At 35.5% G+C, this 16,663-nt stretch overlaps 1 long non-coding RNA gene across 1 annotated transcript; it reads right to left on the reverse strand.

Annotated features, from left to right (window-relative positions):
• Nucleotides 1-3,413: 3,413 nt before the first annotated feature.
• LOC133665435 (uncharacterized) lies at nucleotides 3,414-15,768 on the reverse strand. The gene is made up of 3 exons (XR_009828744.1): nucleotides 15,657-15,768; nucleotides 4,213-4,276; nucleotides 3,414-4,121 (listed from the first exon to the last, which is right to left on the reverse strand). It is a non-coding gene; the product is annotated as an uncharacterized LOC133665435 (long non-coding RNA).
• Between the last annotated feature and the right edge of the window lie 895 nt (nucleotides 15,769-16,663).

The following is a 16,663-nucleotide window of genomic DNA, read 5'->3' on the forward strand; positions in this document are numbered from 1 at the left end:
CTTAAAAGTGAAAGTTAAAGTACCACTGATAGTCACACACACACGAGGTTTGGTGAAATTACCCTCTGGGAGGCGAGGGGAGCAGTGAGCAGCAGCGGTGGCCACGCTCGAGACTCATTTTGGTCATTTAACCCCTAATTGATGCTGAGTGCCAAGCAGGGAGGTAATGGGTCCCATTTTTATAGTCTTTGGTATGACCCGGCCGGGGTTTAAACTCACGACCTAACGATCTCTAACTCTCTAACCCAGGGGTGTCCAAAGTGCGGCCCGGGGGCCATTTGCGGCCCACAGCTAATTGTTTACACATTCTGCAAAAATTGCAAAAATTGATAATACTGCAAAAATTTTCAAAAACATTTAAAAAAAGTGGAATGAAGTGAAATCTAACAAGAAAAAGTTGCAATGTTGACACAAAGCTGCCATGCAGGCTGTTTTTTTTCTTTTGTCTTTGTTTATTTTTCTTTTTTTTGCCATTGCTAAAAAAAAAAGAAGACTAAAAATCTATGTTATAATGAATTATTACTTAAAAAATATCACTTTAAAATGTTTTATGTGGAAAAAAATATTGCATATATTGTGTGGTTGCCATATAAAAACATCAAAGTTTTATTTGACAAAAGAGCATAATACAAACAAAATAATAGTTCAAACGTAAAATGGACAGATATATCTGAAGTTGATCTCGTAATTTAAGTGTTAAAAGTAAAAAAAAAACGAATACAAATGTATCACTTTATGAGTGGGGGACCTTTTGGATCCCAAATATATTTAGTAGGATTTTATTCAACTTTTCACTGTGATTACTCAAAAATATTAAATAATTAAAATCAATGGTGTCCTGCATTATTGATCTTTTAGGGCTCTAATTACTAAATACTGCATATTTCAGTTTAACTATAAAAAACTAAGTTTTTTTTTACTTTATATCAACCTCAAGTTGATATAGAGATTTACTGTAAGTGTTAAATTTTAAAAAAAAATAATAATTTGACTTATTTTTAACAGTTTAATGACTGAGACCCTTTATGGTCCCCGGGAGCCCTAAAGGTTGAAAAAAAAAAAATCCATATATTTTGTTAAGGTTTGAAAATAAAAAATATCAAAATGGCCCCCGCATGCTTACATTTTTCCGTGTGCGGCCCTCAGTGGAAAAAGTTTGGACACCCCTGCTCTAACCACAAGGCCACTGAGCAGGTTTACAGTGATTGTGCATTCAAGTGAGTTCCAGTCCAGGTGAGGCATTAAAGAAAATATTTTTAAACCATTGTAATCACACAGAAAATATATTTCTAAAACAGTTTCATGAGCAAGTATTCATATTTATTTTATGTTTTTCAATCAACCAATGTCCTTTATTTAACCACACTGTAAAAAAAAAAAAATCGTATTTTTATGGTTAATTTACACTAAATTTCTACTGTAATTTTTCTATTTTTTATAAATAGTTTATAAAACTGTAGAATTGAAGACATTATCTGTAAATAAACAGTCCGCCTGTTATTTTAAGTAATATGCCAGTAATGACAAATTATGTATATTTCTTTTTTTTTTTTACAGAAAAATACCAAATTAATTATTCATAGCATTTTCTGTTTTCTTAAATTACTTTCAAATTCATGTACAACTACAGTAATTATCTTTCATTAAATATGTAGCTTGTTATATAAAGGTATTTTTCTGCAGAACTGTTTGCATCGTCACTTTATTAAAGGTGGTTGATCTTAATAATTTAGCTGAGAAGCTGGACAGGACAAAAAATTAAAAAAAATACAAATAAAAATTATAATAATAATAATTTAGTAAAAATCTGTAAAATTACGATATTTTTCCGCAAATATGAAAATTTCTGTAAATATAAAGTTTTTCATCATTATTTGCTTTACAATGTTTTACTTTAATTTTATGGTTTTCGTTTGGCAGCCGTAGCTGCCAATAGATGACCGTTTTTTTGCAGAATTTTTTTTTTTTACAGTGCAGGTAAATAACTCATTTGTTACGTACGGCGGCAAGAATCAGTCCAATAGGTTTATTGAAACTGACGAAATGTTGGAGTGTGTATGCTACTCTATGTGAATGGTGTAATTATTTTGACTCGGGGGCCACATTTAGAGAGAAAAATGTGTCTGGGGGCCGGTATATCTATTTTTAAGAACACTAATACAAAACCTCACAATAATGTCTGATTGAATACTAAAAACATTATGTCAGACCGCCTTAAAAAACATAATGGAATTTTACATTTTTCTATGTACGATAAAACACTGAATATTGACAAAATATGAACGTCACACCCCCTTTCGATCGACATATTTTACAATCAAGTGAAACGCAACAAAAATGCAACAAACAGTGAAATATGAACGCGAAGGGTACAAAATAAACCCACCTACAATCTGATACATCTGATATATCACTAAGCTTTAGAACAGGGGTGTCCAAACTTTTTCCACTGAGGGCCGCACACTGAAAAATCAAAGCTAGCAGGGGCCATTTTGATATTTTTTATTTTAAAAACCAATACAATATATGTATAAAAAATATAAATATATTTAGGCCTCCACTCAGACTTGATACCGGGGACCCCAAAAGGATTTGGTCAAAAAAATATTACAAATGTGTCATTATTTAGTATTATTATTATTATTCAAGGTTTAAAGCTCTAGATCAACACTAGGTCTATCTGTCAAGATAACGCTTTTAAAGATTTAAGTTGTATGCCATTTTTGTCAAGGAAAACCGTGTTTTTTTATGGAAAAAAACACAAAATATGCAATATTTTCCCCCAATAAAAATTTTAAGTGGAATATTTGAGATTATATAATAATTGGAGTCTTAAAAAGGTCAAATTCTCATAACAACATTGATTTTAATTCATTATTTTTTTGAGCAATGACACTTAAAAAAAAAAAGTCCCACTAAAATGATTGGGGATCCAAAAGGTTGCTGCTCAGTAAAGTTTAAAAAAATAAATCCAACATTTTTAAAAACTTTTACCGCAATAGTCTCAAGATCAACTTCAAATCTATCCGTCAATTATAAGTTTTATTGTTGTTTTTGTTTGTTCGTTTTAGGCCCTTCTTTAAAAAACTTTGTTTTTTAAATGGCAACCAAAAAATATGCAACATTTTCCCCCAATAAAATTTTTAAGTGGAATATTTGAGATTATATAATAATTGGAGTCTTAAAAAGGTCAATAACTCATAACAACATTGATTTTAATTCATTATTTTTTTGAGCAATGACACTTAAAAAAAAAAGTCCCACTAAAATTATTGGGGATCCAAAAGGGTACTGCTCAGTAAAGTTTAAAAAAATAAATCCAACATTTTTTTTAAACTTTTACCACAATAGTCTCAAGATCAAGTTCAGATCTATCCGTCAATTATAAGTTTTATTGTTGTTTTTGTTTTTTCTTTGTTCGTTTTAGGCCCTTCTTTAAAAAACAAAGTTTTTTAAATGGCAACCAAAAAATAGGCAACATTTTCCCCCCAAAATATCTCAAAGTGGACTATTTAATGTGAAGTAAATGGAGCCTTGAATAGGTCAATAATTCATAATGACATTGATTTTGATTCATTATTATTTTTTAAAGAAAGAAACAGCCTGCATGGCAGCTTTGTGTTATTAGAGTAAATAATGCAACATTTTCTTGTTACATTTCACCTGTTTGCTCTTTTATACCACTTTTTATGTTTTTTTTTTGTTTTTTTTCATCGTATTTTTAGAATGTGTCGTGGGGCCGTTAATAAATTACCTGCGGGCCGCAAATGGCCCCCGGGCCGCACTTTGGACACCCCTGCTTTAGAACTTTGTCGCGAAAATCTCCTTCCGCGTCTGTGGAAACGCTTCCCGCCCACACTGCTTGGTGCCTCGTCTGAGCTGCTGTGACGTAGATGACCATAGTAACTAATTAGATGAGCATAGTAACTAATTAGATTACCATAGTAACTGGTATATCAGCCATAAGCGCATATACTTTGTATAGTTGAAGACTTACGATCATTAGAAAACATGACTGCACATCATAATGGCAGCTACAATTTCCATCTTAAAGATCTAAAAAAATGATTTGGGAATGTCCAGTCCGTGGGCAAGCTCGATCACGGGAACCAGAGGGACCACTGCGGGGAACACAGAGGACATAAGACACGGGCAGAGGGAAGGCACAGAGAGAGCAGGTACGATGAGGGAAGCCGGAGACGGGATGCTTACTACAAGGAGTGAACTATGTTCCGGCACTGGATCTTCGGGTACGCTGGTCTTTAAACCGTCTGCCCTAAAGGGCAGCAAAACAAATTTACAGCAATACATATACAACAAGCCTTGAACAATTTCCCTCGTGGATCTAAAAATAGCAGCAGTCACACACCCCAGTTAAAAAAAAAATCTTACATATATTAACATAAAAACACATGACAGGTCAAAAAAGATATAAAACGTTTCAGCAAAAAAATATGTAAAAACAAGTACAATGCCGAAATATAGTAAAACAAAAAATATGTTTTTTTCTTTATCTTTTTCCATTTTCACACATCTCTGACAGAGGTCCAGGGAGCCACTAGGGTGGCGCTAAAGAGCCACATGCGACTCTAGAGCCGCCGGTTGCTAACCCCCGCCATATAAGAGCACAAATAAGGGGGAACCAGCCCAAGAAGTGATGTATATATAAACAATCCATTGGGAAAATCTGCGAACTGACAAAGATGGACAGTTTGCCGTTGCATACAAAGTGCAATGGTGGACAAGGTTGCCACAACCAGTAATAAAAAGGTAAGGCACAGTCATATACAGTATTTCGATTTTTCAAGTAAGTGCTTTCTTAAAAAGCACGTCTCCATAATCTAGCAAAAGCATGGAAATGGACAGAATCCTAAAGTGTAGAGAAAACCAGTTTGCAAAGAAAAAAAACTATTTAATTTTATGTTTAGCTACAAGTTTTTCAATGTGAGATTTTAAAAACTAGTTCTTATCAATAGAAATTCCCCATTACAAGTTTAGCCCTATAAGAATTTGATATGTTTGGAATGTTCAATGGCAGTTGTTTGTAGGGATGTCCAATAATATTGGACTGTCGATATTATCGGCCGATAAATGTTTTAAAATGTAATATCGGAAATTATCGGTATCGGTTTCAAAATTATCATTATCAGTTTCAAAAAGTAAAATGTGTGACTTTTTAACGCCGCTGTGTACACGGACGTAGGGAGAAGTACAGAGCGCCAATAAACCTTAAAGGCACTGCCTTTGCGTGCCGGCCCAGTCACACAAGAGAATGCCATGCATACTTGGTCAACAGCCATACAGGTCACACTGAGGGTGACCGTATAAACAATTTTAACACTGTTACAAATATGCGCCACACTGTGAACCCACACCAAACAAGAATGACAAACACATTTCGGGAGAACATCCGCACCGTAACACAACATAAACACAACAGGATAAATACCCAGAACCCCTTGCAGCACTAACTCTTCCAGGACACTACAATATACACCCCCCGCTACCCCCTACCCTCCCCACCTCAACCTCGCCCACCTCAACCACCTCATGCTCTCTCAGGGAGAGCATGTCCCAAATTCCAAGCTGCTGTTTTGAGGCATGTTAAAAAAAAGTAATGCACTTTGTAATAAATAAATAAAAAAATGGGTTATACTTGTATAGCGTTTTTCTACCTTCAATGTACTCAAAGCGCTTTGACAGTATTTCCACATTCACCCATTCACACACACATTCACACACTGATGGAGGGAGCTGCCATGCAAGGCGCTACCAGCACCCATCAGGAGCAAGGGTGAAGTGTCTTGCCCAAGGACACAACGGACGTGACTAGGATGATAGAAGGTGGGGATTGAACCCCAGTAACCAGCAACACTCCGATTGCTGGCACGGCCACTCTACCAACTTATGGCAGTGCCATGTTGGCATTTTTTTCCATAACTTGAGTTGATTTATTTTGGAAAACCTTGTTAAATTGTTTAATGCATCCAGCGGGGCATCACAACAAAATTAGGCATTATAATGTGTTAATTCCACGACTGTATGTATGGGTATCGGTTGATATCGGAATCGGTAATTAAGAGTTGGACAATATCGGAATATCAGCAAAAAAAAACATTATCAAACATCTCTAGTTGTTTACCATTTGAGAATAACATAATTTCTCTGCATTTAGCACTAGTTTAAGCTGAGTCAGATGGGACTGAACAACATCAAAAGCAGACTGCAAAAGCTCAAGGGTTCGCGCTACAGTGGGGGATGAACAATATACTGTATGACCGCGTCGTCTGCAAAAAAATTAAACAGCATTGTCACAGGGATTATTTACATCGATTGACAACAACATTGGACCTAATATGGAACCCTGTGGTACACCTTTTAATAAAGTCGAAGAGGACCCAGCAAACTGGTAATAAGAAAACAACTTTACAGCATGCTGAGATACGCCAATCCTGTGCAGTCTGTCTGCCAAAATGATATGGTCGACGGTATCAAATAATTTTGACAGGTTGATTAATAGAGCTAATAATATTTCTTGCAATCCAAAGCCTCAATTTTGTTATTCCTAACTTTGATAGCAGTGGTTATGGTGCTACTGTTTGTCTCTTTCTAAAACCTGATGAATGTTGAGAAAGGAGACTATGTGCAATAATTCTCAAAGTTGTTCACTAACAAACTTTTCAAGAACTTTAGCTAGACCGCATAACTTGGAGTTGGGTCTATAGTTATTAAAAACAGTAGAGCGGTTTCTATTCGGGCTCCAGTACTCTGGAATGCCCTCCCGGTAACAGTTAGAGATGCTACTTCAGTAGAAGCATTTAAGTCCCATCTCAAAACTCATTTCTATACTCTAGCCTTTAAATAGACCCCCCTTTGAGACCAGTCGATCTGCCGTCTCTTTTCTGCTCTGCCCCCCTCTCCTGCGTGGAGAGGTTATCAGGTGACCACAGAGTCGGGACCCGGGGTGGAACACTCATCTGCGCATCAGTTGGGGACGTCTCTGCGCTAGTGATTTGTCTCCACTCAAGATGATCCCCTGCTATGGACTGGACTCTCACACTATTGACTAGATCCACTTGACGTCCATTGCACCTGACACCCAGAAGGGGGGTCCCCACTGTCAGGTTCAAACACTGATGACATCTATTAAACAAGACAAAAGGCAAGGAATCAAACAGAGACATAATTAAATTTGGACTCAATATTGAGGAGAGACATGGCCACTGTACTCCCCGTACAGTCCTGCACCACGCTCTGACGAAGAAGGTTTTCGTCTCCTCTTTTATTTAGATGTTCAATGTTTACGCAACAACACATTTCTCAACAGGAATGGGAAGTATGTAAACAGTCCTTGTTTTCGGTCATATTGAAGACAAAAGAAGAAGATGCCTCGGGCTTGGGCTCGTCCTGGATCCAGCTTGAGCAGGTTTTCGAGGACAATGAATGACCCCTCCAGTCTCATTCCACCGTCCACAGCGGAATCTTCCAAGCGTTTGGCTTGGTGCAACAAAGACAGCTTCTTGTCTGTTCATTGAGAACTCAGAACGGAAAGTTTTTTGATAATTTAAATTCAATTTTTCTGACACCCACATACGCGGCCTCCTCCAAGGTTTCTAATTGTATCCCATTGGGTTAAGTTTTTTCTTGCCCTGATGTGGGATCTGAGCCAAGGATGTGGTTGTGGCTTGTGTAGCCCTTTGAGACACTCGTGATTAAGGGCTATATAAATAAACTTTGATTGATTGATCGATTGATTAACAGCTGTGGGATCTTATGATTTCAACAAAGGTAAAACAAAGGCAGATTTACATATGTTAGGAATCTCATTACCGGACAAGGAAATATAAAAAAAATATGCATAAGTTCTGCGATAAAATCAACGGCTGACTTTAAAAAGAAGGGCTCAAGTTTGTCAGGACCTTCAGATTTATCAGGATCCACTCATTTTAAGGCTCTCTTGACCTCAAACCCATCAAGAGAAGTCAAACTAAATGTATGAGCCATGGAAGTGTGAAGGGATGGCGACATGCAAAACCTTCTGAACATTGATTTGGATGTGGAGATAAGGAATCAAATGAAGAACTAGAAGAAATAAAATGCTCATTAAAACAATTAGGATGGCTGATTTATTGGTTAGACTACATGAGTCTTTCTCAATTCAAGTTGGCAGCTCATTTGTGGTTTCATTTGCATAAGTGTGTATCATTAGTTCCCCTGGAAGCACGTTCCTGGTGCATGCTTAAAGGAGAACTGCAGGTTTTTTGGAATGTTGCCTATCATTCACAATCTTTAGTGTAAGACAAGAACTGTTGGGAACTCGCATGGCTGCAGTAGTAGTGACCCCAAGATGCAGGATCAGGTAAGAGTCTTTTAATACTAAAAACAGAGCAGGAAGCAGTCGTGCATGTAAGGTTCTTAACATAGTCAATCCTCGAGGAGACATGCAGGAAATGGAAATCATATAGGAGCGCTGGCAGGAACTAAACACAAAACGAGGAAACACAAACCGAAGTGAAGTGACAGATCGTCCCAAGAACCCTAACACCCTGTCTACATTAAGCCGGATAACTCATTAAACGAATAATTATTTAGCCTAAGTCCCGTTTCGGCCACACTAAATCATCGTTTAAGGTTGATCGTTTACAAACTGAGTTCGGAGAGAAAGGGACGTCAGAAAGACTCCACACTTGAAGTGACACAGAGGATAGGGTTCGGAGGTCACTGGACCCAAACTGACCACAGGAAATAGGCTGACTAATGAAGCAACAAACTGGGTGTTGGCCAGACTGATCGGCACCAAGACTAGACCCACAGAGACAAACACTTAAATAATATTAATGGACAGAGTGGCGGGCCATAGTGCGGTTATCCATAAACTAGTATTAAAACAATGTAAATAAACATGTACTCTTGGGGGCCCACTAATGGCTGCGGGGCCCTACGCAGCCGCTTGGTTCGCCTACGCCCAGGGCCAGTTCTGCTCTTCTCTCATGAAAAACATTTCTCAATACATACGGAAAAGTCCAGACGAAAAACTGCTACTTTTATACTACACTTTGAACTCTGTGGCTTATAAAGCAGTGCGGCTAATTTATGGATTTTTCTTTGCTGATAATATAATAAGAATATAATAAAAACTAGTTAAAAAACAAACAAACAAGCAAACACACTTAAAAGGTGTGTTATTATTTGTGCTATGGGGTCATATTTTGGACGAGTTGGCTCACTGCAGGTGCTGCAGTGTCCTTCCATTTAGAGCTTTGGACCAGCAGTACAATTGCATTTTGTCTTCTAGTCGTCCATAGCGTTTCTACTCGTACGGATTCTTCATTCATCACTCCAAGCAACGTTTGTAAGTTTTACAATATAACTAAAACTGTTTATACTTACTAAATCGTCCCATGTGTTATGCCTGTAGGAGTGTTTTAATATATATTTGTATTTGCCATCGTAATCTAATGAAGCGAGCGCCGTTAGAATTAGCTAATATGCTAACACGTTTACAAGTGTCTGTGTTAGTATAATTAACTTAATTTGGCATTCTTTTTGTATTGTTTCAGTTTCACAAATTCCTCAGTAAATTCACCAAAACGTCACCGTGGACTTACTGAGTCTGTTTAGCTGATTGGAGAGCTATCTTACGCAGCTAGTGGGTCCATGACGATGACTTCTATTTTGTTTGATCAGCCGTTTTACTGCCGTGTTACAGGCACCATTTGGAAACATTTAGGGTATGTTAATAAACATTTATACCGGGGGTGCTCACACTTTTTCTGCAGGCGAGCTACTTTTCAATTGATCAAGTCGTGGGGATCTACCTCATTCATATATATAATTTATATTTAATTATTTATGAAATATATGTTTTTGTTAAGAAGTTAAAGGTGTTTAATGATAATGCAAGCATGTTTAACACATATAGTTAATATTTTTAATAAATTAAAGGTGTTTAATGATAATACAAGAATGTTTAACACATATAGTTAATATTGTTAACAAGTTAAAGGTATTTAATGATAATGCAAGCATGTTTAACACATATTGTTAATATTGTTAATAAATTAAAGGTGTTTAACGATAATACAAGAATGTTTAATACATATAGTTAATATTGTTAACAAGTTAAAGGTGTTTAAAGATAATGCAAGCATGTTTAACACATATAGTTAATATTGTTAACAAGTTAAAGGTGTTTAATGATAATACAAGCATGTTTAACACATATAGTTAATATTGTTAATAAGTTAAAGGTGTTTAAAGATAATACAAGAATGTTTAATACATATAGTTAATATTGTTAACAAGTTAAAGGTGTTTAAAGATAATACAAGCATGTTTAACACATATAGTTAATATTGTTAACAAGTTAAAGGTGTTTAAAGATAATACAAGCATGTTTAACATATATAGTTAATATTGTTAACAAGTTAAAGGTGTTTAATGATAATACAAGCATGTTTAACACATATAGATTCCTTTCTTTCATGAAGACAAGAATATAAGTTGTTGTATTACCTGATTCTGATGACTTGCATTGATAGGAATCAGACAGTGGTGCTGACAAAGTCCGCATTTTCGAATGGAGGAGAAAAAAAGTCCTCCTTTCTGTCCAATACCACATGAAAGTGGTTGGTTTTTGGCATCTTATTTGTCCAGATTCCGTACTCCTTTGTATACACTTTACAAGAAATACATTGGCGGAAAACTCCGTAGCTTGCTAGCTTGTGCACGCCAGCTTTCTGAGACTCTTGTTTTGTTAGCGCAGGCAGGATGAAGCAGCGCTTTTATTGTGCAACTGTGCAGTCGGTCTTTGGAGTTTTGACGACAGGTACAGCGCCAGAGTCTGTTGAAATAAAAAGTGTTTCTCGCCTTCCTGTCGGTAGTTTTAATGAGCTGGCAGCAGCCAGCGTCATCTCAGAAGACCCTCGGGTGCCGTGAATGTCAATCAAGTGACGAAAGTGATGTCATAGTGAAGATTTATGATCGCTCATTTTTAGGACTATTTTTTTAATGCCCGGCTGGCGATCGACTGACACACCCTCCGCGATCGACCGGTAGCTCGCGATCGACGTAATGAGCACCCCTGATTTATACAATATTTCTGTGTAGATAAGTCATTTCACAACGTATCTGCGGCTTATGGAGAGAGAAAAAATCCAAAATTTTGTGGGTGCAGCTTTTTTTTTTTTTACCGGAAAATATGATGTATGAAAGTTTTAAAAAAGTGACATTATTTTATTTCCCTAGTACTCGAGTTGGAATTTCACAAGAAAAAGGTCACAATTTCACAAGAAAAACTTAGAATTTTGGCAGTATTATAATTAAAGTCGTCATTTTACTCAACGCAAGTCAAAATTTTACAAGAAAAACTGAACATTTGTGCAATATTATGATAAAAGTTGGAATTTTACTCAATAACAGTCGCAATTTTACAAGAAAAGCTTAGAATTTTGTCAATTTTTTGAAAAGAATCGCAATTTTACTCGACAAAAGTCACAATTTTATAAGAAAACTTTTACATTTTGCCCATATTATAATAATAATCAGAATTTTACTCGGCAAAATGATGACAGAAGTCATACATTTACTCAAAAAATAACACCACTTTACAAGAACAACAGAAAAAATTGGCAATATTGTGATACAAGTCAGAATTTAAAATGACAAATGTCACCATTTCGCATTAAAAAGCAATCATTTTACATAAAAAAGTAAACATTTTACGAGATTACAGACACAGAAAGAATATGAGAAATTGTTCCCAATTTTATAAGAACAAGGTCGACACATTGTGACAAAAAGACTGCTTTTAGTTATTTTTTTGAATTTTTTGTCATTGGTTTTTAATCTTCATTATTTACTTCAAGTTATTACAGTATGTCTCTATATACATATTTATTTCTATTAAAAAAAATAAAAAATTGGCCAAAGGGGGCGCATTTCAATTTCTTACACACACTTGTTATTTCACATGTTGACCAGAGGGGGAGCACTTTTAAAACCGACACACAGTCAATTTGAAAAATCCCTCTTTAGGACCACCCTTTGAAGATATATAAAGATTTGTATTTACAACATTAATAATATATACATACTATGCAAATATAAAAAAGCTTGTTGTGAAAAATGAGTTGGAATTTCACAAGAAAGGTCACAATTTCACAAGAAAAACTTAGAATGTTGGCAGTATTATAATAAAAGTCGGCATTTTACTCAACGCAAGTCAAAATTTTACAAGAAAAACTGAACATTTGTGCAATATTATGATAAAAGTTGGAATTGTACTCAATAACAGTCACAATTTTACAAGAAAAGCTTAGAATTTTGTCAATTTTATGAAAAGAGTCGCAATTTTACTCGACAAAAGTCACAATTTTATAAGAAAACTTTTACATTTTGGCAATATTATAACAATAATCAGACTTTTACTCTGCAAAATGACAGAAGTCATACATTTACTCAAAAAATATCACCACTTTACAAGAACAACAGAAAAAATTGGCAATATTGTGATACAAGTCAGAATTTTAAATGACAAATGTCACCATTTCGCATTAAAAAGCAATCATTTTACATAAAAAAGTAAAAATTTTACGAGAAAATATTGCAATATTACAGACACAGAAAGAATATGAGAAATTGTTCCCAATTTTATAAGAACAAAGTCGACACATTGTGAGAAAAAGACTGCTTTTAGTTATTTTTTGGAATTTTTTGTAAGTGGTTTTTAGTCTTCATTATTCACTTTAAGTTATTACAATATGTCTCTATATACATGTTTATTTCAATTAAAAAAAATTAAAAATTGGCCAAAGGGGGCGCATTTCAATTTCTTACACACACTTGTTATTTCACATGTTGACCAGAGGGGGAGCACTTTTAAAACCGACACAGTCAATTTGAAAAATCCCTCTTTAGGACCACCCTTTCAAGATGTATAAAGATTTGTATTCACAACATTAATAATATATACATACTATGCAAATATAAAAAAGAGTTGTTGTGAAAAATGAGTTGGAATTTCACAAGAAAGGTCACAATTTCACAAGAAAAACTTGTTGGCAGTATTATAACATAAATCGTCATTTTACTCAACGCAAGTCAACATTTTACAAGAAAAACTGAACATTTGTGCAATATTATGATAAACGTTGGAATTTTACTCAATAACAGTCGCAATTTTACAAGAAAAGCTTAGAATTTTGTCAATTTTATGAAAAGAGTCGTAATTTTACTCGACACAAGTCACAATTTTATAAGAAAACTTTTACATTTTGGCAATATTATAACAATAATCAGACTTTTACTCGGCAAAATGAAGTCATCCATTTACTCAAAAAATAACACCACTTTACAAGAACAACAAAAAAATTGGCAATATTGTGATACAAGTCAGAATTTTAAATGACAAATGTCACCATTTCGCATTAAAAAGCAATCATTTTACATAAAAAAGTAAAAATTTTACGAGAAAATATTGCAATATTACAGACAGAAAGAATATGAGAAATTGTTCCCAAATTTATAAGAACAAAGTCGACACATTGTGAGAAAAAGACTGCTTTTAGTTATTTTTTGTAAGTGGTTTTTAGTCTTCATTATTCACTTTAAGTTATTACAATATGTCTCTATATACATGTTTATTTCAATTAAAAAAAATTAAAAATTGGCCAAAGGGGGCGCATTTCAATTTCTTACACACACTTGTTATTTCACATGTTGACCAGAGGGGGAGCACTTTTAAAACCGACACACAGTCAATTTGAAAAATCCCTCTTTAGGACCACCCTTTCAAGATACATAAAGATTTGTATTTACAACATTAATAATATATACATACTATGCAAATATAAAAAAGCTTGTTGTGAAAAATGAGTTGGAATTTCACAAGAAAGGTCACAATTTCACAAGAAAAACTTAGAATGTTGGCAGTATTATAATAAAAGTCGTCATTTTACTCAACGCAAGTCAAAATTTTACAGGAAAAACTGAACATTTGTGCAATATTATGATAAAAGTTGGAATTTTACTCAATAACAGTCACGATTTTACAAGAAAAGCTTAGAATTGTGTCAATTTCATGAAAAGAGTCACAATTTTACTCGACAAAAGTCACAATTTTATAAGAGAACTTAAAAATGTTGGCAATATTATAATAATAATCAGAATTTTACTCTGCAAAATTATGACAAAGGTCATCATTTTATTCCAAACATTTCATTATTGTACAAGAACAACAAAAATATTGGCAATATTGTGATACAAGTCAGAATTTTAAATGACAAATGTCACCATTTTGCATTAAAAAGCAATCATTTTACATAAAAAAGTAAACATTTTACGAGAAAATATTGCAATATTACAGACAGAAAGAATATGAGAAATTGTTCCCAATTTTATAAGAACAAAGTCGACACATTGTGACAAAAAGACCGCTTTTAGTTATTTTTTGAATTTTTGGTAATTGGTTTTTAATCTTCATTACTTACTTCAAGTAAATAAAGGAATAATTTTGAATTTTAATTACTTTATTGAAAAATAAAGTAACTGTAATAAATGACTTTTTTAAAAGTATGTTTCCCAACACTGATTAACACTAAACCGACCGCTTTAAAGCATTTTTTTGTCATTTTTTTTTAGTCCAGAAGAAATATTCCCATCATTCTACGCGGCCTGCAGTGCAAGTAACATGTGTGCACATTTAGGTGGTGTTCAGCGGGCCGGAGAGGGGACGGGGTCACATGGCGTGGAGAGGTTGTCCGCGGGGGCACGATCATTCACACATCGTTAGCATGATGGATATTATCAGTGAGCGCCGGCGAAGGAATCAAAGGACGGGGCGAAGGGGGCGACAGCGGCGTTGACAGCTAATATATCAGAGATGGACTCGGGACAAACGCTACTGAGGCGTCACTCCGTGGCGACTATTCCTCTCTGGCGACTTTCCGAGTGCTTTCTGTCACGCCGCTAATGTTTCATTGGCATTAAAAGGCAGTGACCGCTTTGTGCTCGTCCGTTAGCGGGTGGAGGCGGGGCCGCACTCGAGTCGCATCCCTGCAGACAGCATGATGGACGGACGTCGCCTTACTGTCTTCCATTGTTTTAAATACTGTACACCGTGTCAACGCCACATATGTCATGATCTACTAGGACAGGGGTGTACATAGACACTATATAGCCAAAAGTATTTGGCCACTGTTGCGTTCCAGACCAGATGTTCCTCCAAGGGAATTTAAAGGCCTACTGAAATGAATTTTTTTTTATTTAAACAGGAATAGCAGATCCATTCTATGTGTCATACTTGATCATTTCGCGATATTGCCATATTTTTGCTGGAAGGATTTAGTATAGAACAGGGGTCGGCAACCCAAAATGTTGAAAGAGCCATATTGGACCAAAAAAACAAAAACAAATCTGTCTGGAGCCGCAAAAAATTAAAAGCCATATTACATGTGTCATGAGATGTAAATTTAATTAAGAGGACTTAGAGGAAACTAAATGAGCTCAAATATAGCTACAAATTAGGCATAATGATGCAATATGTACATATAGCTAGCCTAAATAGCATGTTAGCATCGATTAGCTTGCAGTCATGCAGTGACCAAATATGTCTGATTAGCACTTCACACAAGTCAATAACATAAAAAAAAACTCACCTTTGTGCACTCATGTACAACGTTAAAAGTGTGGTGGACAAAATGAGACAGAAAAAGAAGTGGCATAAAACACGTCCTAGAAAGTCGGAGAAAGTTATGCATGTAAACAGACTATACGGTGAGTTCAAGGACCGCCAAAATAAGTAGGACAAAACGGCGCTCGCCAAATACTTGAATCAGTGAAGCATATTTAATATAAACAGTGTGATTTATAACAATTACGGAGGTTTGTGTCATGTTTGTCCTCCTACAGAAACCATACTAAAACAAAAAAATTGTTTTTTTCCCCCCTCATCTTTTTCCATTCTTCATACATTTTTTAAAAAATCTCCAGAGAGCCACTAGGGCGGCGCTAAAGAGCCGCATGCAGCTCTAGAGCCGCGGGTTGCCGACCCCCGGTATAGAACAACGACGATAAAGATCGCAACTTTTGGTATCTGATAAAAACAACCTTTGCCCCTACCGGAAGTAGCGTGACGTCACAAGACAAAGGATTCCTCTCAATTCCGCTTTGTTTACAATGGAGCGAGAGACATTCGGACCGAGAAAGCGACGATTACCCCATTAATTTGAGCGAAAAAATGAAAGATTCGTGGATGAGGAATGTGAGAGTGAAGGACTAGAGTGCAGTGCAGGACGCATCTGTTTTCGCTCTGACCGTAACTTAGGTACAAGCTGGCTCATTGGATTCCACACTCTCCTTTTTCTATTGTGGATCACGGATTTGTATTTTAAACCACCTCAGATACTATGTCCTCTTGAAAATGAGAGTCGAGAACGCAAAATGGACATTCACAGTGACTGAACATGTAAATACACGGTTAATAATTTTCAGCTTGGCGTAGCTAAAAAAAATAGAAGCTAACTTAGCTACGGGGCTAACGTGATAGCATCAGTCTCAAATGCAGATAGAAACTAAATTTAAAAAAAAAACCTGACTGGAAGGATAGACAGAAGATCAACAATACTATTAAACCATGAACATGTAAATACACGGTTAATAATTT

This window comes from Entelurus aequoreus, linkage group LG14 (assembly GCF_033978785.1).
Source record: "Entelurus aequoreus isolate RoL-2023_Sb linkage group LG14, RoL_Eaeq_v1.1, whole genome shotgun sequence".
NCBI lineage: Eukaryota > Metazoa > Chordata > Actinopteri > Syngnathiformes > Syngnathidae > Entelurus > Entelurus aequoreus.